General features: G+C 44.8%; 1 protein-coding gene across 2 annotated transcripts in view; it reads right to left on the minus strand.

Moving 5' to 3' along the window:
* MARCO (macrophage receptor with collagenous structure) overlaps window positions 1–22,577 on the minus strand; it is an 85,057-nt gene that overhangs the window by 47,169 nt on the left and 15,311 nt on the right. Inside the window, exons 1-2 of one of the 2 annotated variants that reach the window (XM_073305240.2) lie at window positions 18,791–18,975; window positions 12,907–13,064 (exon numbers count right to left, since the gene is read on the minus strand). The exons of the other annotated variant lie outside the window; for it this stretch is intronic. The gene's annotated coding sequence lies outside the window, so the exon portion shown is untranslated. Of the gene's footprint in view, window positions 1–12,906; window positions 13,065–18,790; window positions 18,976–22,577 lie in introns of those variants that run through there. 2 annotated transcript variants of the gene reach the window in all.

Here is a 22,577-nt window from a genome sequence, read left to right on the forward strand (position 1 = left end):
CTTATAACACCAACCATAAGCACGCAGTGGAAATAAATACTATTATACAGGTAAACAAACCCCACTAGCAAGCAGCAGTCAATAAGCCAATTTACCTCAGACAGCCGATTAATCAAAATGGAGAAGCCCTTTAGCCCCCATCCTTCGCAGGAACTTACCCTCATCCTTCCTCAAAAGCCTGGGTCAAAGAATTTAACAGCATTCCTGGAAGGTCAAATGTGGGCTATTTTGGATGCAGCGGGTAGCATGTTCTAGAGCCTAAAGTTGTCACAGAGAACCCTCTTATGGCAGCCCTGGTCTCTTTGATAAATAGGGAGATCTAGCTAGAGCACCCCCGCTGGCTACTGTGGCAGTATGTCATGGGAAGAGAGTTGGTCTCTAAGGCAGGCAGGACCCAGGTCATTTAGGACTTTATGACCAACACATCCATGAAAACTGTTCCTTCTCTGCAGCAATACACAGTATTTGTGGGGACTGGGGAGAGCTCCGTTAAAGTGTCTTTAAGTTTCCCGAGTCAATAAACTTTATAGGCTGGCTTTGTAGCTGCATAGCAAAGAAAACCCAGCCCTTGCCGCTGACGTTAGTTCCAGCATTTCACAACACACAAGTGAGTGCAATAGTAAAGCAATAAAGAAGAAACTGCTGTATGTGATGTTTCATTTTGGGGTGGCTGGGGACAGTAATAAACCAGTCACAGGTGAATGCTTTCATCTCCTAAGCTATCTAGAAATAAAATGCCAGGTCGGGCACACTTTCTTTACTGATGCTGACTGTAGTTTTTCTATCACAGTCTTAAAATAAAAAAGGTACCACTTTACCAGTGTGAAAATGCGCATGGCTTTGCTGCTTCTGCCCAACTGTTACCCCTATTATCTTTGGTGACTTCAAACTGACTGGACATCTGTGGTCTAATTAACTAGCTGCTCTATGTGACTGCAATGCAATTCCATTCTCTTCTCTAGCAAAATACTGCCCCATAGATAAACAACTTGAGTAATGCGGGGTAACAATTGTGAGCTGTTGAGTCAGGATGAAAATTACTGACAACATTGAATTTGTCCACAAATATACTCAATGACAAATCATTTCAATGTGCATCTTAGGGCATTTTCTTTTCTTCCTCTTTTAGGGCCCAATCCTGCGAGCCACTGAGCTGCCCTTGCTCCCATTCAGCATCCTTCTGGAGGTGATCTGCATCTCAACTCTTGGGTCTTGAACTTCCACTCAGCAAAGCACTTAAACAAGTGCTTAATTTTATGCACTTTAGTAATCCCATCCCTATTCCACAAAGCACTGAAGCAGGGTGCTTATGTCACACTGAAGTCAGTTCAGACAATTAAGGTTAAGCATGCGCTGAAGTGTTTTGCTGAATTGGGATGGGATTACTCAATGCTTAAATTTAGCTCATACTCAAGTGCTCTGCTGATGAGGGCACTGATGCAGAGCTCCTGTTGACTTCAGGGATGCAGGACCTGTGCCGTAATGCTTTCACCAGCCTATCTGAAATCTTGGAAGGGTGGATGGGGTTCACCACAAAAAAAGAACCACTCCTTCAAATGTGGGAGGCCCACAGAGTGATGAATCAGCTAAACAAGGGGTCAACCAGTGATAAAACAGAAATGGGATCCAAGGTGTGAAACAAGGGAATGTGATGGGGACACTGAGCAGAGAACCCTGGACAACGGTCACTGCTCTGCTAAGGAGCCCAAAGAATCCATGGACACTGTCCGGAGGACCTCTGCCTGGAGACATGGAATGACCTGGGAACAGACAATGGCTCCACCATTGTAGAAAACCTCCTTCTTGAGTTTCCTCCTCAGAGGAGATATTCAAGAGAGGGAGGAGACAGGGTGTCCTTCACCTCCTGGAGCACAAGGCAGGGGAGACAAGAGGTGGGCAGTCCCACCAGCCACAGTCTAGGAGGTCATCCAGAGACGCCTGTCAGGAATTATGGTCTGCAGCAGAGTCAGTCTCTGGGCAACCCAACAAACACAGCTGGCGTGTAGTAAGCTGCCTGATCAGCTACACCACCTGACTGGTGGTAAGAGTCAACAGACCGGCTCTTAAATCCAGCAGCAGCAGCTCAGCGGCTGTTCAAACCATTCGCCCACAGCTGCAATAGCTCCCACTCCTACCTTGTTCCAGCCTTGCCCCTGCCTCATACCTGATGCCAGGTAACCCGGCTCTGACCCTCAGCTCTGATTCCTGACTTCAGCTCTGGCATCTGCCCTCTGACTCTAGTTCTGACCCTGGGCTCTGATTCCTGGCTGCTGACTCCTGTTGTACCATTGGGCCCGATTCCTGCTCTGACCAGTAGGCTTGACTCCTGTACCAGCCACTAGGCATGACCTCCTCACCTTGGTCAGGCAGCAATACCAGCTGGGACCAACCTCCTGAACATTGAGGAGTCTCCCCCAGCACAGGAAAACGTGGATTTGCAGCAGGGTTTCAGTGAGGTCCTGAGGATGTCCCAGTAGAAGATCAGCAACTAAGAGGAGACCTCTCTGGTGGACATAAAACAGTTGCCAGTCATAGGGGAGGCCTCGGAGGAAGGCATGGCAGCAGGCTCCATGCCGGACTAGGAGCAGAACGAGCACCTTAATGATGTCACCAGTTTGACAGCCCTTGGGGCTGAAGTCTCTGATTTTATCCACAGGGCAGGTACCACATAGGCAGCAATTAATGCCATTCTGCAACCCTACACAATCTTTGGATGATACCCCAGCTCATCGCTGAGCCAGGATACTGTCAAGGCATCGACAAGTCTGTGCTCTGAGAGTCCATCCGGGGAGGCCATCAAGCACATCTGTACTCCAGCAGACCATCCCCAGGGTCAGCAGCATCTGTACTCCAGCAGACCATCCCCAGGAAAGGCAGCAGAAGGGAATTGCTATGAGCAAAAGCCAGGGAAGTCCCTGTGTTCGCTGATCCCATTCCTGGAGTAAGGGCAGCAGCAGCAGATCAATCACCTCTGCTTGGGGCCAACCAAGATGAGCCTGTGCTCAGAGAATGGGCTCCATAGGGAGGACAGCCTTTTCCTCATAGCGGCATCCAGGGTGAAAAATACGCTCCAAAAACTCATCCCTGAAGCACAACCAGCAACATGCTACTAGCTGCATGAAAGCAACCAGCTTGAAGACCATGTGTTCCAGGAGTCCACCCTGCAGTGCAGGTGGTAGAAGGAGTATGGCCACATCTCCATACACTCAGCCATGAAGAACCCAAGTCTCCAGGTGGTGTGGAAGTGGTCTGTAAAGAAGCCCAGACTTGGAGCCTGGGAAGCAGAAAGAGACAGGCCACTTTTCCATTCTCCCAAATGCTGAGTGATACTGGGGGCGGATGGAGAGGTCATAGGGTTTATGGTCAGAAGGGACCAACAGATCATCTAATCTGACCACCTGTATATCACAGGTCACCACCACACACTAAACCCAACAACTGAAATTAAACCAAAGTATTACAGCCCACAGGAGGCCAGACTATTATATGCCACAGTCAGAGAATAGGAGGGACTGAGGTGCACCAGTGCTCAAAGCCCCCATAAAAGCAGGGAATTTAAGTAAAATATACCCTGATAATCCTGGCAAGAAACTTGCACCCCCCCCCCCGCAGCGGAAGGCAAACCCCTACCAGGTCACTGGCAATCTGACCTGGGGGAAAATTCCTTCTCAGCCCTGAGCGTGTGAGCAAGAGGTGAACACAGGAGAATAGGAGTTGCCTTACAAATTACACCAGTGGTCCATCTAGTCCGCATCCTCTCTCAGACAATGGCTGGTAACAGATGCTTCAGCAGAAGAAGCAAGTAACGGCAGTGGTCAACACCTAGAAGAGATTTCCTTCCAGCCCCCAGCAGTCAGTGGTTGGCTTATGTCCTGAAGAATGAAGGTGTATAACCCTTATTAAAAATTAAAATAAGACATTAGTCTATCGCATGTAAGTGTAGGATGTTCTCATTATAATGTCTACATCTTTTTTGAATCCTATTAATCTCCAGTAATATGTGGTAGTGAGTTTCTTAGGTCAATTACATGCTGGGTAAAAAGTGTATCCTTTTATTTGGCTTGCATGTATTGTCTTTCAGTTTCTTTGGATGTCCCCTTATCTTTGTTTCATGGAGAAGCAGGAGCACGTGATACACTTTCTCTCTACCATTCATTACTTTGTATAGCTCTACCATGTCTTTTCTATTCATCACCTCTTTCAATGACCAGCCTCTTTCTTTTCATTCTCGCCCTCATAGGGCATGGGAGTTAGGTAACTTTGAGGATCTGGGCTTTTGGGCCCCATAACTTTATAAAACGTTTAACCATAGAGTTGCTGGGGAGAAAGTTAGATGGAGAAAAAGACCGAGGTAAAAGGGAGAAGAAGATAGAGAGATCAAGAAGGGAAGGAGGAGTAAAAATATGTAAGAAAGGGAAGATAAGTGAAAACAGGGGATGGGAAGAAAGAGTGGGATGAGGCAAACATGAGATAATGTGAATGAGTGGGGCAGGTGACAGGAGAGGGGTGGGACTGGGGTATCTTCTATTTACCTTCCTGGGATATTGTTATTTATTTACTTAGAGGGTGTCCATTGAAAGAGATAGCAGCTTCTCCCTGAAAGTCCTATTCCCAGGGAAGGAGTCAAATACACAGCTTCCTATCCTAAAATACCCAGCTGAATGAAAGCAGCAGTGGCAAATCAGTGTTCGCCACACTGCCCACCATCGTGTCTCATCCCTGAAGTGGAGGGATCATCTCTGAGGGAGGAGAAAAGGTCTCTGGGCTCATTCACTCCCTCATCTCTCTGCTGGGACTGTCAGCCATGCACATCACGTGTTGAATGGCATCATCTAACAATGGAATGGGCCGCTGGATGTCAGCAGAGAGCTGTATGGAGATATTCGTTGGCCAGTGGTGTCATTGCGTATATGAGCAATGACATACTTGACAAATATAGATGAGAATTCCCAAAGAACTTGCGGTTCTCCCTGAAATTGAGCACATGTGCTGCTCGATTCACCTCGCAGGCCATCAGCACGAGCACTCTATAAAAATATGTACTAAGTGTATCACCAAACCTACCTTACACTGTGAGGATACGAGCTGCTGATTGCCAGCCACCAAGGGCTTGATTTTCTGCTGTGGAGTCCCAAAGGGGATGTGCAGGTTTGCATTGTACTCTTGTTTGGCATGAAGTATGTTTCGGTGTGGATGGCTGCACAAGGTGCAAAGCAGTGGGGAAGGAGTGGCTGAGCTGACAGACAGAGTGGGGCTGCTCCCCCAGCACCCTTTTGTTCACTTTCAGAGCCCAGGTCCATTGACTCAGGGGGAGGAGGTGAGGAGAGGAATTGGGCTGTGGGGCGAAAAACAGCAGTGTAGATGTTCGCGCTCAGGCTGGAGCCTGGGCTCCAAGAACCTTCCTCCTCACTGGCTTTCAGAGGTCAGTCTCCAGCCCGAGCAGAAACGTCTACACTGCTATTTGTAGCTCCGCAGCCTGGTCCCCAAAAGCCCAAGTCAATTGACTCAGGCTCTGTCAAGGTTCCTTCCCCACTCTGAACTCTAGGGTACAGATGTGGGGACCTGCAAGAAAGACCCCCTAGGCTTATTCTTACCAGCTTAGGTTAAAAACTTCCCCGAGGTACAAACTTTGCCTTGTCCTTGAACAGTATGCTGCCACCACCAAGCGTTTTAAACAAAGAACAGGGAAAGAGACCACTTGGAGACGTCTTCCCGCAAAATATCCCCCCCAAGCCTACACCCCCTTTCCTGGGGAAGGCTAGATAATAATTCTCACCATTTGGTACAGGTGAACACAGACCCAAACCTTTGGATATTAAGAACAATGAAAAATCAATCAGGTTCTTAAAAGAAGAATTTTATTTAAAGAAAAGGTAAGAGAATCACCTCTGTAAAATCAGGATGGTAAATACCTTACAGGGTAATCAGGTTCAAAACATAGAGAATCCCTCTAGGCAAAACCTTAAGTTACAAAAAGACACAAAAACAGGAATATACATTCCATTCAGCACAGCTTATTTTACCAGCCATTAAAAGAAAATCTAACACATTTTCTAGTTAGATTACTTACTAACTTTACAGGAGTTGTAAGGCTGCATTCCTGATCTGTTCCCGGCAAAAGCATCACACAGACAGACAGACCCTTTGTTCCTGCCCCCCTCCAGCTTTGAAAGTATCTTGTCCCCTCATTGGACAGTTTGGGTCAGGTGCCAGCGAAGTTACCGTAGCTTCTTAACCCTTTACAGGTGAAAGGGTTTTGCCTCTGGCCAGGAGGGATTTTATAGCACTGTGGACGGAAGGGTGGTTACCCTGCCCTTTGTATTTGTGACCGGCTTGGACACTCAGTGCCGCAGTTTTTTCTTTGCAGTGTGGGCGCCTGGTCAGAATAGGGCATGGTACATTAGAGAGTTTGCAGCGGCGCATCTGCACTGAAGCAGCTGCGCTTCTCCAAGCCGAGGGGAGAGAGCTCTCCTGTCAACGTAACTATCCTAGTCCCTGCGAGTCACAGCAGCTCCACTGGCAGGAGAAGGCGACATAGCACCGTCCACACTGGCGCTTAGGTGGGTGTAACTTATGTCGCTCAGGGGGTGATTTATTCATAATTATGCCAACATCAGCTGTAGTGTGGACACAGCCCTTGATTCGTACTAGAACTACGTGCTCGCACAAGGGGATGTGGTGGTGGGTTTTACCCCTACATGGACTACGTCGATCTTGGGTCCAGGTGCGGGGGGAGAAGCAATTAAGCCTACTAATGATTCTGGGATCATTAGCAGCTAGAGACAAATGAAAACAGCTCCTCTGTGCCTCATGGACCAGCGATTCATTTAACAAGCTGCCTGACATGTAGCATCGTAATTGCTCCATCTTGTGGTACAATACTAGATGGCCGTTTACCTGTAGCTACACATAGAGAGGATCGAACCACACAGTTTGGATCTGGATGTCAAATCTCCCCAGACCACACACCCAAAGTTTAGGGATACTAAGAACTAGTGCTTTGGTTTGGACCCATCTCTAATCACAGCTAGATTTTTCACTGCAAGCAGGTCTGTGCACATATGCCTTGGCTTTTCTTACAGATAGTCATTGGCAGGAACTGAAAAAGCCCAGCGCGGGCATGTTGACTCCTACCATGTTCCTCTGATGCTCTGATAAGTTTTAATACAGAAAAGTTCACCCCTGCAGTTGTGATACCACTATAGACTCTTTCTATACCACAACCTTCATACAAAGTCAGTAACATCACTTAACTAGCCAAAAATACCTGCCAAATTATATCCTTTGTGGCTACTATGGGGAGGCATTCTGAGGATGGCCAATCAAGGTGGCAAATGCCATTATTATGGAAATGATAGTTGCAGGTAAAATATGTAGCCAACCGGTGGCTCCCCAGTTAGTGCTGTGCGTAGCCCCTGGTTTTTGGAAATGCCAAAAGTTTTCTGAGTTTATTCATTAGAAAACCCTTCCAATTAAGTTCTTCATGTTGTCAGTAATTAAGTGTCTCTCTCTAGGTGAAAGTTTCTCTATGGAAAAACTGGTCAGAAATAAAAATGTATTTTCTGAAGGTGAAAACCTAGAGATCATTTTTAATCTTCATCTGTGAAATATCACTGCCCAAATACACGGGGCAAATGGAACTATAAATAAAGCCTAATTCCCTTATTTTAAGGGGCCCCGTCCTGCAAAGTGATGATTAATTCACATTGGTTTCAATGGAAGTTGAAGGTGCCCAGTACCTGACAGGTTTGGGCCCAAAGCATGGAGGCGAACAAATACAAGGAAATAATACATTTGCCTCTACGTTGGACTCTTAAATCAGCTTTGCTGAGCTGGGCTGGAATGGGTTTAACATCCATTCTTTTAGGAAAGCGGGCATTAAAAACTGACTGTACAGCTTGCACATTGTTAAATGCAAACCTGTATTTAAATACAAACCCAGCTGTCAGTGTCCAAATCCACTGAGCATAATGGAGCCACACTGATTTACACCAGCAGACGATCAGACCCTGACTGTCCAGACTTCTTTTCCTTTAGCATGATCATCATCATCTCTATTTCCAGAGATCTTATTTTTCAAAGGCTTGACGCCACCAAGCTCCCAGAAATGAATCACAGCAACGTACAGCAAGTAAAGTCAGCGGCTTTAACTAGGAGACGCCAGACCTACAGTTGCATTCTCCCCAGTTCTTTTCGCTTGTATGAAGCTGTGAAGTTAATCAAGGAATGAAGCTTATTCATAATCATTTTCAGCAGGAAACCATGACAAGAAGCAGGCTGCAGCCTCCTTCTTCCCTTCTCTTCCTGTGGCTCAGCAGTAGACCCATTAATGCAGTGACAATCTGCAGGTGCACTCTTAAAATCTTACTTGCTCAGGCACTTACTTCGCACCATACTGATTAGCTGATGTGAATCAGGGACCTTGAAAATGCAGGGGAAGAACAGCAACACAGAATACGGGATGGATATTTCATGTGGAAACCAAAGAGGATACCTCAAAAAGAAAATAAAGTGGGCCACATTCAACTGCAAAGCAATAAGAGGCGTAAGTCATTCCTTATGTTTACTGGTGGCATTGATTAAGAACTAGTTGGCATTTTTGTGCATTACAAATCCTGTCTTCAAAGCATTTCTGTCTCTACTGCCTAATGAGCTAAATGCCTGATACAGCTGTCTAGTTGGTTCACTAACCTTGGTAAGTGTTGGGTTGAGAATGTAATTCCCAAAGAAGATATACGATATACTACTCTTCCAGGAGTAGTACCATCTGAGTCTTGCCATTCCCAAGGACTCTGTGGCATATTAGCTCAATAGGTGGTCAGACTCAGGAGCCAATGGAAGGATTATCTATGGAGGGCAAACTGGGTTCCCTTAAATTTCAAACTCACTGAAATCCTGTGAGGTTTGATATTTTTACTTGAACATTACTGGTGTCACGTTCTACTTAGGTGAGATTGTGAAATGAAGGAGAAGGAAATGGGGAGAAGGAAAAATCTTCATGAGGATACTCTTATTCCAGCAGCAGTGGGTCTTTCTATGGTTTAGTTTGTATCACTTGGGAAGGGGCTCAAGGTCAACCAAGACCTATATATAACCACGTAGACAAGACCTTAGTCTGAGAGTTTTGCAGAATCTTGAATTGCATAAGTTTCTTCCATCCCTAGATTTAACCCATCCAGCTTACTAGATAGAAAAGTTTCCTCCATAATATTAAGCAAAACCTGCGTGTGGCTTTTATGTCCCTTTATGAGGGCTCTTTCATGGATGGCATGAAGGTGAGGTGTGATGAACATCGATGAGGTTGTAGCAGGGCACACACACAGCTCAGAGAAAAGACAGACAGACATGAGGCCAAAGTGCTGGAGATATTCAGTACATGGGGTCCAAGAGTCTGACCCCTTGTTGTATGTTCATTATTGATTTTGTGATGTCGGTTGATTGGCATAATTCTGAGCTATGCTTTGGTAGAGTGTACATAAGCAGGTCATATCGCTGCTATGCTGTGAATAATAGGAATTATTATTCTCTGGCATCTCCAGAGACCACAGCATTAGTAGAATGAGCTCTCTCTGGACTGTAGGCCCAGCAAAGAGACTCACCCAAATTCCCCTGGAATCTCATCCTGACCAGGGCTGTCTGCAGAGGTTCTAACAAGCAGCCAGACACAGATGAGGAAGCCAAGTTGAAGCACAACTTTCCAAAGAGCCTTTTGCCAATGTTTTTCCCTCTTGTCACTGGTTAGTGAGCCACTCAGTATGGATCCTGACTAGAAGGAAAGAGTGAGGAGATAGCCAGGGCTGACGAGAGGTAGGGACAATTGGTGCTAGGGCCCCAAAATGTCTAACATCTGTGTAAATAATGTCACATTATCGCTAAAAGAAATAAATTTGACTGATGAATACAAGTAAAGAGATGAACATTAGAAGGTGGAAGTAGAGCAGTGTTTGCCTTTAACAAGCAAGACACGAGGGGTCACATGTGCACTGTGTGAAATGGTGATGGTGCTGCTACCTGGTGCACAAAAGTGGAACAGCCGTGAAAAGACTGACAAAGGCACTTCTATCATGTGGTATCTAGGATTATATTGTAGCATTATTAGCAAGTTAGAAGCAGTTGCAGTAGTTGTGGAAATGAAGCAATGTTTTTAAGTCCCCCTGCTGATGCTGATACTGCAAACATAATATGAAGGAGAAAAATATGTTGACTATAAACTAGGTAAGGAACTACACACAGCAGGTAGTCTAAATAGGCCAGTATACAGATCAACTCTCCCATGAAAGTGCGATTAATAAATATGAAGTTACTGCAGTGAGGCATAGCGCTTATGCTGTTCTGAGATATGCAGAATTTCAAATTCAGACTGAGATCCAGCTGACAGAAGAAATGTTTTTAACATACATGTCACCCAAATACTGAACAATGGAAGGACGATGATAAACATAGCGGGCTATAATGTTTGCTTTCCAGACACAAAGGAAGACACATGCCTTAACTGAAAGAATGCTTTAAAAAGCAAAGGGCATGATATATTTTGGTCCATCCCAGAATGAGTGTTCCTATAAGAGACATGATAGCTAATTGTGAAGTTAGAATTCAGTTCCCCTTCTCCCTTTTAATAACTGCCTCTGCTTTTAATTGGGACCTCTTAAATGAATATTTCACTGTCAATTTTGCGTGAACAGAGACAAAATAATAAATTAAGAGGGAGATAGAGAAAGCATCTTAGTTTGGCCCTAAATTTAGCTACAACATGTGGAAATATTCACCCAAACCTACTACTTGTCCTTTTCTCTGATCAGTGTCAGAGCGCAACATGATGACCTCAGAGAAGAAAAGCACACACAGACAGTCCACATCTGTAGAGGGAGACCTGCCCAAATTTATCCTTTGTGTTGGAGTTACCCCAGGGATTAATTTGCCCTGATGTGTCAAAAGCTTCCATTAGCATTTGGGATTACATCAGCTTGCAGTCCAGCACAAGATGATTACTCCCCTTCGGTGACAATCACTTGTTAGTGAAACTACAGTTCCTTTGGATACCAGTTAAAGTTGACCAACAATTTTTCCTGTTCCCAAATAAACACAAACATTCACTAATATTCTTCTTAACTACTCACAGATGTATCCCTTAGGTACCAACTTCCAGTTCTGCTGAAATACATCTGTTCTCCCACCCCAAGGAATGCTGTTGTTCCATTCTTAATATATCATAGACAGTCATCAGTCAACTTTAGTGATTCATCTAATAACATATCAAAAGCCAGCCTTTGAGTTAATGGGATGGTCCATTCCAGCTGACAAAACAAAACAATAGACTGATTCCGTAGGTTTAATAGGCAACACTACAAGGTTTCATTTGGTCTCTTACAGTTCATCAGTCTTTATAATAGTTAGTGGTTGTAATGGAAAAAGTATTTGTTGTATTGAAAGGATGTGCCACTGTAGTGGATTTTCTACTTAGTGGATTTTCTACCATCTAATATATTTCAAAATGTAACAATAAATAAAGTTATTCAAGGAATATAGATCATTAACACAAATACAGCAGGTAAGATTTGGATCTGAAAGTCTGGACACCATCTGTAAATGGTGCGCACCTTCAATGAAAGGCCTTGGAACAGAGTTCTTCATCTGCTGACCTGTTCATGTGAAAAAGCTATAGTTATGTTTTGGACAATGCGGCCTTTTGCAATCAAAGACAAGGAGCTGATGGCTACTTGAAGAGACTCAGATCAGCGTGGTGTCTAATCAAATAGCAAAACATTGTTCTGTGCACTTGGGAAACTATTTTTTAAAATCTGTAATACCTTATCTAATCCTGGATGAGTGATGGAGCATTCTATGATCAAAGACATGGAAAATTTAGCTACAGAGCCATTTCAGTGATCTCAGTTTACATCCTGTTTTTACACCCATATTTTAAGCATATAAATGACAAGTTGGACAATCATTTGTTAGGCTGTTCTGAGGCTCTCTCTGAGTTTGTGGGACCCTTGCCATAACGCATTATATGTCTTTACATAGCAGTTTCCATAAAAGCATAAGCAACATGTCTTTTGCCATAAATCTTTCCTCATCGTGAGCAATGAAGCAGTCAGATTTCATCCCACCTGTTGAAAAGTTGGTGCCAAGAAAGTTATTAGCCAGTGGGAAAGGAAGACAAAGTAGCTTACATGCGCTGCTGGCTACCAGCAAGACAGTCTGAGCTGGTGTCAGTACATGGGAAACCCATTTTAAAAAAAAACCACTTGGTGTCAAAATACATGTAACAGAATTTTCTGTGCAATGTGAAGGCAATCCCATGCTATACAATGAACTACAGCAAACAGCATTGCCAGCTCAGATACCATAGTGATGGGTGTTGAATATTTTAAAGAGAATAGAACGGAATAAATCCCCATGGGACTGATTCTGCCACCCTAACTCACGCTGAATCGCACCTCTGTCCACTAAAATCAGTGAGGCTACTCGTGTAATAAGATACTGTTCTGTGGGCCGGAGTATCTCAGACTTATTCACGTTGAGTAGTAACTTACTCCATGGCTTGTCCCAATGGATTGACTCATGGAACAAAGTACTACTGAGCATGAATGAATGCTAGTATCGGGCCCAGTGTGACTAACGATGGCCAAATCAAACCCTAAACTAGCATTATTAGATGTTAGGCCAGTTCACCATTTTTATTTTCGTAGCTGTTGTTTGCCCTCCATTTTTGGTCCCCTATTCTTGTTCACTTGTTTCCTAAGGCAGGAGAAATAGCGGCGGGAAAGAGTCACATGATATGGGTGATCTGCCCGACAATGAGAGACTATGAAGGAATGGTGCGCCCAGCACCAAATGCTGTCCCCCTAGTGGCAGCCATGCTTGCACTATCATCAAGAGAGAAGAGGAGAAGACTTCACTTACCCGCCCGGCTATCCTCGTGTTCCTGCCTCCATTGGTCCTGTGTGGTGTTCCTCCTGATCCTGTGTGAAGTTCCAAGTGGTCCCTGTTGTCATTTTTCAGTGGTCGTCTGTGTTCCAGTCATGATCCGTGGTCTGTGGTGTTACCTGTCCTGTGTGTCTCTGCAGAGATGGTGATGTACTTGATTATTTGATGTTCTCTGTAGCCACTTCTTTGTTCTGCGGTCCTGGCTTACTGCCAATATTAGGTGTTAACTACTGAGTGGTTTTATGGTTCTGTGGTTTGTTTAATAAAATACCTTGTTTGTTTATACTATACCTGCCTTTCCATTGCATTATTGGGATAAAGAAATCACCATTGGTGATAGATACAGTCAGGGAAAAGACCTGTGGGAGGGAGGGGTCCTTTATAAATATTGCCTCTCTTGGTTAAATTACTGTTCAGTAGTTTTGCCAATCAACATAGGCATTTCTTTATATATTTTTTAAAACTATAGTTTAATTTAAAGGAACACAATCCACTACTTCTGAAAAAATTTAAAGCCCCATCTTTCTTTATTACCATCTCTAAGTTTAACATTTCTCTCCCTACTCACTGGTTTTTGATTGATCAAAGTTAAATATACCCTTTTGTCCTCCATGTGGCAATGTTTATTTGCTTTTCCAAGGCTGCCACTATTTGTCACTGATGGCTTTTGTTTGATCAGTTCTCTGACTGTGCAGCCCTGTCCTTAAGTGAGCCGTGAGGAAACCTCTGGGGGAAGTTAATTCTTGGTGCATGGTATCGTGGTCTTGACCTCACCAATGCACCAAGATGTTGTGTGTGTCTAGTGTTCTAGAATGCAAGAAGCAATCTCTAAGGAATCTCTAAGGAAATCTGCCTTCCACTAAAACACACTGAAAAGGCCATTCCTGCCGTCATCAAGTTTGGAGATATCCTCACTCTTAAGGTTCATGTACAAGGAAATTAGGGCTTTTACTCACTTCCTAGCCACAAAAATATATGGGAGCCAATTTGTATGATGCATCAACCCCATCTAAAAGGGCAAAAGTATCATGAGAAGCGCAAAAGACAAACTGACTTTCATAAAGCTTCTGCAGTGTAAGGAATCCCAATAAAAAGAGGCATGTGTAATAGTTTGCTTGCAGTACCTAAAGGAAACCACGAGATGTCGCTAGAAACAAGCATTTGAAAGCAAGCCCTTAACAACCCAAGAAAAAGCAACTGCAACATGGGCCATTTCAGCTAGTAATGTGTTCTGGGTGCCCCAGTCGCAGATGTGCATTACTGTGGGTATAAATTTAAAGGGCCAAATTCCCTGCTAGTGTAAACTAGTACTGCTTCATTGAAACCAACAGAACGATGACAATTTATGCCTACTGAGAATTTAGTCCAAAAGATTCTTTACCTGGCTGCTGAGGTCTGTATGCACCATGGATCCATAAAGGAATTTAGGCACTACTGCGATTCACACAACCCCCACTCAGCTAACACTTAACCCTGTAAGGGCCGCAACTCACTGGGCACCAAAATGTTTGCAGTAAAACTCTCCTAGGCCTTTAAGTTTCTGCCTCTGGGCACACACACTGCTCCTCCCTCAGGCAGGTGCCCAGACAGCTATCTCAGCCCAGTAGGATCCTCAAACAGGGGAATGATAGATGGGCCAATGCTTATCTTGTCTCCAGGGCCCGAGCACCACAAAACAGCTAGAGGGGGCCCACCTTATAACTAGGCTTGGGAGAATTAGAATTTTACTGGTAAATATAAGTAAGTGTCAATTTCACTGGACACACACAAACCAATGAAAATATATTTCCATTGATAATTAAAATGTATGGGTAAAGTAAGAAAAATGCAGCTTGAGAACATAGCAGAGCTTGATTTAAGGATATTTACTGTGTATATTTTGTCATGTGATGATGACAAATTGTGTTTTAATGGCTATAAAGCTTTCATTTTTTGAATAAATATCTACTGTCATTAATTATTGACTAAGCCCCCATAAGTTCCAGCAACTGTGCAAATTTAAATGGATAAAAATAAAAAAGGGCTAAAAAACAAAACATCGACATTATCCATCAACACTAAAAAAAACCAAAAAAAACCAACCACCACCACCAAATTCTGCCAAGCCTATTTATAACCTTTAGCCTAGAGTACTCACCCCAGTTTAATTCCCCCTTCTGCCTGATAAGGAGAAAGGATTTGAACAGAGGTTCCCTACCTCTCAGGTGAGGGCCCTAGAACATTGGACTATAGAGTCATCATCACTCTCTGACCTAGTTAATCTTTATTTAATACAAAATGGATGTTCTTCAACAGAAGAGATTCTCACATCAAATAACCCACATCTCAGTGACTAGGGCACTCACCCAAGAGGTAAAGAACCCCGCTGCAAATCCCTTCTCATCAGGCAGAGAAAGAATTGAACTGACGTCTCCAACATCCTGAAAGAATTCCCCAACCATTGGTCTAAAGGTTATAAGGGAGGCTGCTGTCTCCTCAGCTGGTGTGTGTGAAGTTAGGAAGGCACCATTCTTGCAAGAAATGGTTTAGGTGCCTAAACCACCTGCTCCAGGAGAAGGTGTTATGGACTGGGATGTAGGAAGGCTGGCCTAGTAGTCAGAGCAGGAGTCAGGGCTAGTGGGCAGAGCAGGCATCCAGCGTGGGCCATGAAGACAAGGGTCAGCACCAGAGTCAACTGCCAGTTACTTGAGCCAGGGGTGAAGCCAGAGTCAGGACCAGTAACTGATGACTGGAGGCAAGGCTTAAGGGCAGGAACTGGAGGAGAAGCAAGGATCAAGCATGGAGCAAGAGCAAAGGCAGGGATGAAGCTTGCACAAGCAGAATCTAATACAGCCACAACAGGAAATCAAAATCACCTTGCTGCTCTGACAAACTTCCTGTGCCTCCTTCTGACTTAAAGAGCACAGTTGGACCAACCAGTGGAGCCAGGTGATCCTCCAATCAGAGTTCCCATGGGTGGTGCCTTGGCTGAGGCTATTTATAGTCTTACTAGTTTCCCAGCCTGCAAAATTTCAGCAGACAGTGGGTGGAGGCCAGGATGTGGCTCTCTGGAGACTTCCAGTCCTGGGTTCAAGACCTGGACTATCACAAAAGTCTCCTGGTTATGGCTCATAAGCAGAGAAAGCCCCAAACTCTCTGAGGTGAGTGGGGCTTAGGTAAAAGCTCTCCCATTAGCTAGTTTAGGCAACTCCCTGCCTAGTATTCTGGCTTTTGTACATCCCAGCCTCAGGTGCCTATTGCACACCAAACCTAGGCACCTCAATCAGGCCTTGTGGATTCCAGTGATTTCACAGGGGCTTAAAAGTTAGGTGGTGTGATGGTGGGGACTGCAACACCTACACACTTTTGTGGTTGTGGGCCCCAGATCTTTGACAGGCAAATTAAAAAACAGACTCAGTAAATCAATAGCCAAATAGCCTTGGCACCTAAACCATTAATAGCAGTTGTGTTCTTTAAAAGAAAATGAATTAGTACTAAATGCACACTTTAAAAACTAGATGACCAAAAGGGCCAAATTTTTCTGTCACTTACCCCAGGGCAATGCCATTGGGATAACACAAGTGAGGTCACCCCATGTTTACATCAGTAAATTTTACCCATGAGATTTCAGGGTGGGGCCTTCCACATAGGACTTGCACAGGAGACGAAAATGTAAGATCTTGGAGGTCACTGCCAATGGTCAGAGGGGTAGAGTAGAGCTGTTCAGGTACATATAGGAGGCATATGGGCCATGACTTCCCCTGTCCCCCAAGGTAGTTAAAGATGGTGCGGGTAGGTTCTTAAGAACATCTTTTACATGAAGACAATGGGACTGGGCCCAGCAGGACAGAGTCCACAATCTGTTAGTATTGTGCTCAATTCCAGAATTCAGCCTGTCCGGTGGTACTAATGTTGTTACAGTTGTTCTTTCTTACCATCTTCTGCCAGTCAAGCTCCACCACAACTCCTAGGCTGGCCCTATTTCTCTCTCTAACAGCGGGGACAGGAGAAGACGCAACAGCTTCATACCAGCTACCATCCACCCTTCAACAATGGAACTCTAATGGGAGGAGAGCTTGTGATGTCTCCATTCAAGCAGCATAGGACCCTGCTCAGGCATAGGTCTGATCCAGTGGCAGGAACGGTGGAAGGAAGCTCTCTACGTTTGTCTAATCAAAATATTAAGACAATAGGGCTACTTTTAGGAGAAAGGCAGATTCTGGGGAGAAGTGTGTCTTAATTGGGCCAAATCCTCAGCTGGTGTAAAGCTTCATATCTCTATTGAAATCAATGGAGCTATACCAATTTGCATCAATAGAGAAAATAGCCTAATGGGCAAATGAATTGTTCTTTCTCTCACAGCATCACACTGGTGAAATGTTTTCTGGCAAAGGAAGTCCTGAAGGGGGAAATGTTCATATTGATAAACCATTGGAGAATGTGAGCTGTTCAACAACACAAGCCACCAGAACAAATTGCCATGGGGGGCCTTGAAGCCCCTTGCCAGTTAATGTGGTCAATAAAGGGACAAGATCAGGGTTACTGAGCTTTAGAAGAACTTCTGGATTACTGTGAAGGCAAGTAAGCCATGTACTAAATCAATAAGTAACCAAAAAGGGGGTCACATGGCTTTGTGAGGTTACACACACACACATGCGTTGGCTTGTTTAGGATGACAAAAAAGTCACAGACATGGATTCTCTGCACCAGAAATTAGAGCTGGAATTATCTCTGTCAGTGCAAAAGAGAAAGCGTAAAGGCTTGCCAGAACCCCGAAACGAATCTGGCCCTGTAAGGGCTTGTCTGCACTGTGCTGCAGAATGGACTATAGGGGTGTGAATTGCAGGAGGTGTGAATTTCAAACAGGACTATGTTAAGTGTTAGAAAGTCGACTGTGGGTAAAGAGGTGGTAGAGGTTTCCAAGGCAATCAGCCATGTGGTTTACCCCAAGGTGGCAGGCATAAAAGATATTCCTGAAGTAATTCATGGCCTTGAGAGAATGAGGTTTCCAAACTGTGCTGGGGCCATGGATGGGACTTGTTTGTCCTCCTCAAAGAGCACATGAAAACTCTAAAGGCCATTACTCCATTGTTATGCAGGCCTTCGTAGACCACATTGGGAAAGTTCACAATCCCAGGGTTTTTCATTGTTCAGGCATCTACATTCATGGACAGGCTGGGACATTAGTCCCACCAAATGCCATTGTCATCAGTGGAGTTACTGCCCCCACCATTATCCTGGGGGACCCCCACAAATCCCCCCCTTTCCTTGATTTATGAATCTGTATCCTGATTTCAGTGGCCCTGGCAAAAGATGGTTTAATTACACTCTCAGCAGGTTGCTAAATATGCTTTTGACAGATTGAAATCCCATTGGAGATGTTTACAGACCCGTTTGTGTTCCAGGATCATCAAGAATGTGCATATTACTGTGGCTTGCTGGGCTTTTCACAATCTCTGTGAAGCCAGAGGTGAACCATTTCCCCCTGACTGGATCTATGACAGCTAGGGGCCGCTGAATCAGTATGCTCAGCCAGAAAGTCTGCTTAGCACTACTGTAGCTGGATGCACCCAGGCAGAAGATGCATTGTGGTCCCACATTATGGACTTGTATGGCCCAAGGGAAGAGGGGGAATAATGCTTTATGATGTGCTTGTAGGGTGAGGGTTGGGGTTTCAGTGCTGGGGAATTGGTGGGAGGTTGATGGCCATGCAATGAGCTTATGAATGACATGACCACTTCTCAGTTTTCTCTGCTGAGCTCTGTCCACCTCCCTTGGCCCCCATTCCTGTTCCAGAAACTGTGAAGCAAATGCCTGCTCCTGCACTGAAACCCCATCCTTAAGCTGTACAGCCAGCCCGACCTTTTCTCTTGCCTCTCACCATGCTTTTACTCTAGCTGTAAGTCCGTCCCTCTGTCTTTGGTACTGAGCCTATTTGTTGGCCCTCTCCAGAACTTCAACCGTTAGGTCATAACAGAAACACTTCCTCTTGGAACCATCTGTGGGAGTATATGTTGGCCCAGGTTTCAGATGCAATGTGGGCAAGCTATGGAGGCACTGCAGCTAGTAGAGGTCAAAGGCCCTGAAATAGGACATGATACAGAGGGTTATTGTCTCAAGTAGCTCAGTGCAGGAGCACAGAAAAAATCCTTGTATAATTTCAGATAATGTTACTTTTCCAAACTGAACTTCCGTCTATTGTGAGAGGGATGCTTCAGACCACAGACCCTCCCTAGACAGAGCTGGGTTAATCGCAATGAAAGAAGTGCAGAGACAATGGTAAGTAAAAAAGTCAAAGCTGTTTTTTGTTTTCTAAAAATTGCAGAACTCTTTGGGTTGGGGCTAGGGGGAGTGCCATCCATGGCTGTGCTGCAAAAGCTTTTTCTAGCATTTCAGGCCTTCCACGTTTTGGAGGATACCACTGTTCTTGTGGTGCCTGAGGGAGATGTTATTCCAAGCTGCTGGTAGGAAACCTGCAGTGTACGTCGCCGATGCATTCAAACTTACAGCACATCTATGAGTTGCATGGGCTGGTCAGCTACCGAGGTCCCTGAAATGTGACTGCTCCAAACTGGAGTTCCTGCTTCAAGAAAAGTTTGCACCTATCGGCACGCAGGATTGGGTCAGAATTCAGGAGGGAATCAACAGGATGATGCATTAGCTTACACATGGCTTAGTCTGTTAGAGCTTAACGCAAACACACAGAACTCCACAGCCAGCCTCCTTCCTCCCCATTTTCCCCTGCCACATTTCTGGAAAAAAATTTGAAAAAATTTCAAATTCAGTTGAATTTGGCACCAATGATTTTGTCACCTATGGACTGCAAGGACTACCTTTAACTGAAGTGGACTAGATTTGTAAAGGCAAAGCATTTCCTCCCCGCCTCCGCCCCAATTCAGTTCACTGTTTCCAGGTGGCTTGTTACACCATTGAGTGGTTACAGAGTGGCGTACTTACAGGCATGGCAATGTCAGGTTATTATTTTTAAGAAATAGGACTTCTCAGCCCCGAGCAAAAATCTGCGCCTGCTTAAGTGAAACTTTACTTTCAAGGAGTTTTTACTATTTACATTTCCCAGTCGCCATTTTGAAAGGCACCTGGTAGGGGGTGACGAGGTGAGGAAGCCACGCCCCCTGTGGCATACCATTTGTGGCTATACACTGGGAGCTGGGGCTTCTAATAACTTTTGCATTGGTTCATAGAATGGAAATCCCCGCCATTACTGTATTAATAGACATTAACATGGAGTCAGAAACTTACTGGCCTCAGGGGCAGCTTCTGTCCCTTCCATGTCTGCTGTAGTCTCCTTGGCAGGCAGTTCCTTAGGGGTCGGGGGGCATCAAAAGTATGGCCCCAGGGTGTGCGGCTGCTCCTACTCCGAAGTCTCCTCCAGGACTGGTTTCAGCAACAGAGTCACTTCAATGTCCTGACTCGGCACCTGTGGCTAGCTCCCATCACTCCCCATGCTGGATGCTGGGGCCAGCAGGTCACCATCCTGGCTGACCAGGTCAACATGCAGCACTGTTGGCTCTGCACTTAGCACGGTGCCCAGCACCCGGTCAAACACCTCATAAAATGGGCATGATATCGGCGAGTTGCCTGAGGTGCAGATCAGGTCCCTGATTTTCCTGTACTCATTCTTCAGCCACTCCCTGCACTGGTCAGCGGTCGAGTAAACTAGTAACGCTGCCAGCTTCTTTGCTGTTTGCTGGCATGCATGGTAATTCCTGGTACACTCACTAAAGTCCTCTGTTTTTCTGGCCTTGCACCAGACATTTACCCAAATCTGGCTGTGCCCTCATGACCATGAAACAGTGTTACTTTGCAAAGGACTCTTCTGTTCAGCCCTCTTTGCAATCACAGCAGGCTCTCCAATGGTGTTCAGAAGACAACAGAAGGGGTAAATGCTGTCTCAATGAGCTGCTGCACGACACCGGGGGGGCTGATTCCATTTCCCTGGAGCCAGCTGGAGATTCTTCTGATAGAGAGGACAAAGGAATTGGCCCATGGGACTGTGGGACTTTGGTGGACTCCCAGGATCTGAATGGGGAATGAGGGGCCAAGGAAGCTGAATGTACACTGCAAAGCAATAGGGCTCAAATCCTCAGTCTCAGCTTGACTCAGGCTCAAACCCTCCAGCCCCGCAGGGTCCAAGCCAGAGTCTGAGAGACTTGTGTGTAGACAGAAGGCGGGTTTGGACTGAAGCTTGAGTCTGAGCCCAGTCTTATATTGCAGCGTAGACACAAGATGCCAGGCACAACCTAGTACCCATACGAAGAACCTTGGAATTTCATAAGGAGATCATCATTCTATTCTTCTCTTTTTTAAACCACAGGATCATGAGTAGGTCATGAGGGAAATCTTTGCCTTCTCAAAAGAAACCATCTTTAAATAGTTATTTTGGTTTTGGAAAGATTTATAATGATTTTGGGCCTGATCCAAAGCCCCCTGACGTACATTGGAACCTTTCAACTGTCTCGAATGGGCTTTTTACACAGAGACAGGAACCTATTGACTCGCTTTGGACCTGATGCGAAGTCAGTCAGGGAACTTTTCTGTTTACTTCAATAGGCTTTGGATCTTAATTCCTACACAACAGGAAAAAGTTCTAGCAGCCAATATTTTCACAAGTGATCAGCGAGTTGGGCTTGTTTCCATTTTTAAGCACACAGTTTAAGACATCTTGGTTTTCAGAATATGCTGAGCACCCACCCTCTGAAAGCCAGGCCCTTTAAGACATCACAAATTGGAATGATGGAATTAAATACCCCAAAGCACTAGTCACTTTAGATAATCTTGGCCCAAACCAATATGCCTCATAGCCTAACACTAATAAGCTTTTACTGCCTCCTAAAGCCATTATTATTTTAGGCCCTGTCAAAGTAAAGTGAGATAGACATGAAAATTGAAACAGATTCAAAGAACTCATGTATTAGTTTTATTGGACCCAGTGAAAACTAAGAAGAGAGGTGTGTCCTGTTTTACATTTAAGAGATGCATCACCAACTCTCACTCATATTATTTCATTTACTTACAATCAGAAGAATTTTAAAATAATACTGTGGAAAACTGTAAGAGAACATGGAGGTTTATTTCATAACGTCTTGATGGAAACAGGCCCTGCAGCATCTCTCACACCTTGTCCAGTGATGTCACTCTTTTTTAGTCCAGAAATTAGCTCCATTCCACCCAAATGTCCTAGAAACAAAGAGCTTGAAACATAGGCTAGAGAAAGAATTATTTGCGCTAAAGGAATGAATCCCACAGAGCATGAGCAGTTTCCTGCATAAATCATTTTTTGGGTCTTTGCCACATCTTGTATCTCACATTTGTGCCTAGCTGGGCTAAGAGGTGATCTGTAAGGAAGCCTGAAAGCCAGGTAGAAGAAACAGTTCCAAACTTCAACAACTTCTCCCAGGTTCAGGGCTTCGTCCAAAGTGCCAGTGATGGTAAAACTCGGAATGTAAAATCTCCCAAGTGAAAAGGAATTAATCAACCCCATATTCATGAAATATTGAGAGCTAATTATATGTGCATCGGAAACCTCTGGGGAAGGGAGATGGAGGCCTTTCATTAGACAGTAACTGGAACTTTTTCATCATTTGTGTAGCTCAGGAATGTGATGTTGTTAGCCCAGCCAGGGACTCTCCATTTGGCTGCAGGGCTGG

Source organism: Lepidochelys kempii, chromosome 11 (assembly GCF_965140285.1).
Source record: "Lepidochelys kempii isolate rLepKem1 chromosome 11, rLepKem1.hap1, whole genome shotgun sequence".
Classification (NCBI taxonomy): domain Eukaryota; kingdom Metazoa; phylum Chordata; order Testudines; family Cheloniidae; genus Lepidochelys; species Lepidochelys kempii.